We start from the raw sequence: 2,500 nt of genomic DNA, 5'->3' as shown, positions 1-2,500 counted from the left end.
CTCTCTCTCTCTCTCTCTCTCTCTCTCTCTCTCTCTCTCTCTCTCTCTCTCTCTCTTTTTTCCAGTGTTTGTGTGTGTTTTTTCTGTGTTTTTCTCATTCGTTGCATTTTTCTGTGTTTTTCTGTTTTTCTGTGTTTTTCTGTGTTTTTTCTGTGTTTTTCTCATTCGTTGCATATTTCAGCTTCATTTCGTTGCATTATCCTCATTATTCTGATTCCTGCTTCACTTTTATTTTTTTTTTTCTCATTTTCTCTAAGTTTATCTCTCTCTATTTTTTTTTTTTTTTCCTCCGCTGATTCTTTCTTGTCTCTTTGTTGCTTTATATTTACATTTCCGATTTCAGAGGCATTCAGTTTAACAATCTCTCTCTCTCTCTCTCTCTCTCTCTCTCTCTCTCTCTCTCTCTCTCTCTCTCTCTCTCTCTCTCTCTCTCTCTCTCTGTGTGTGTGTGTGTGTGTGTGTGTGTGTGTGTGTGTGTGTGCGTGTGTACGGTATATATCACTCTGAACTGACACTGAAAGAAACACACGAAGAGAGAGAGAGAGAGAGAGAGAGAGAGAGAGAGAGAGAGAGAGAAAAGGAAGCCAGTGCGAGGTCCTTTGTTACCTGGACACACACACACACACACACACACACACACACACACACACACACACAGAGAGAGAGAGAGAGAGAGAGAGAGAGGGAGAGGGTGTCTTGCTCTCACCTTCTGCAGTAGTGAATATAAAAGCGTGTTGGATTCCTTTGTCTTCAGAAGCGGAGGGTTGGTGTGCCGTCCGGTTAGGTGTTTTGAATCTGTCCTCCATTCAGATTAGATCCTTTGAGTGTGTTATATCCGCCAGGGAGACTGAAGGGGACGTGTTAGGATGTGTTAGGACTTGTTAGGACGTGTCAAGGTGTGTTCTTGTCCCCTCTGCGTGTGAAAAGGGCTGCTGGATCGTGCTGGATTCCATATGCCACTCAATTAGATTCTGATTCTCTTCTGTAGGGATCTAGATTATTCGTGAGGGTTTTTTATTTGATATTTGGTCTTTTTTTTTCTTTTGGTTTTCTTTGATCCTTTGTCTAGTTGATTTTGTAGGTTCTGATCCTCTTATACAGTAGACTAAAAGGATTTGTTAACTTGATCATTTTTCTTGTTCTTTGAGTATGTAAGAGTGCTTGGTTAGGTTTGGTTTGGTGTCTAGTTGATTTTGTAGGTTCTAATGCTCTTGTCCATGTAAACTAAAAGGATCTGATTGTTATTCGTTTAAACGTGGTTATATTCTTGTTTCCTGTGTACGGAAGAGAGTTGGATTGCCTTTGATTCTGGGTCCAATTCAATTTATACGATTTGATGCTCTTATTGATATAAAGTAAAAGGATTTGACTGTGTTATTCATTCATATCCAGTCATTTTCTTGTGTCCTATGTGTGAAAAAGGATTAGATTGCCTGTGATTCTATATCGAGTTCAATTTGTAGGTTCTAAAACTCTTATACATGCAAACTAAAAGGATTTGTGTGTATTATTCACTCAAATTGTCTTCACGCAACACTCGACATAAAGACCAACATTCCCTCATAATCCAGGCTTGCCTCACCTTTACGGCAGGCCACGATGGCTTGTCGGGGAGTAAGTTGATCCACGAATATCTAAACGCGGGTTCGAATCCTCCCAGTGAGCGAGGAAGTGAAGGAAATGCATATATTGTCCCTCTCGGCTTTGTCAATACATGGTTACTTGGAATGCTCTGTGTAGGTAAACCGTGGCGACCTGTGTGTGTGTGTGTGTGTGTGTGTGTTAGACAAAGGGTAGCGAGGTACAAATGTGTTCTGCCTGCCTTAGGGTGCCACAGACAGACAGACAGACAGACAGACAAGTACACAAACAGACAGACAGACAAGGATAGATACTCACAGCAGTTTAATTTGAGTTCGTGGTAGACGCAGACAGACAGACAGACAGACAAACAGATAGACAGACTGATAACATTTAAATTGTGTTCTGGTGAGGGTGTGGGCTATATAAACACGAGTCTAGCTAATTTACAAAGTACTAACCTAACCTATATGGATAAAGACACTCATTCCTTTACTAACTCTATTAACTATATAAAAGATCGTGTAGTAGATGAAGAGAAAGTACTAATCTAACTTACTAACCTAACCTAACCTATATGGATAAAGACACTCATTCCTTACCTAACTCTATAAACTTCTGTCACTTCCTTCTCCTCTATAAAAGATCGTGAAGTAGATGAACAGAAAGTACTAGTTAAACTTACTAACCTAGATTAACCTAACCTAAGAAAAATGGATAAAAGACACTCATTACTAACCCTTTACGAGCTTGTGTCTCTCCTCTTCCTCTATAAAATATTGCGAAGAAGATGAAGAGAAAGTAATAATTTAACCTGACCTAATTTAACCTAACTTAAGAAATATATACATAGAAGAGAGCCATCACAAAACCTTTACTATCATGTTTCTCTTCTCTTTCCTCTATAGAAGACCATGTA

At 39.4% G+C, this 2,500-nt stretch overlaps 1 protein-coding gene across 1 annotated transcript in view; it reads left to right on the top strand.

The window, feature by feature from the left end:
- Nucleotides 1–2,500, top strand: part of LOC123515336 (dipeptidase 1-like) — a 139,072-nt gene that overhangs the window by 119,092 nt on the left and 17,480 nt on the right. The gene's annotated exons all lie outside the window — the stretch shown is intronic.

Source organism: Portunus trituberculatus, chromosome 5, assembly GCF_017591435.1.
Source record: "Portunus trituberculatus isolate SZX2019 chromosome 5, ASM1759143v1, whole genome shotgun sequence".
Lineage (NCBI taxonomy): Eukaryota > Metazoa > Arthropoda > Malacostraca > Decapoda > Portunidae > Portunus > Portunus trituberculatus.
The sequence above is the reverse complement of the archived record's forward strand: the minus strand, read 5'-3'. Positions and strand labels throughout refer to the sequence as shown.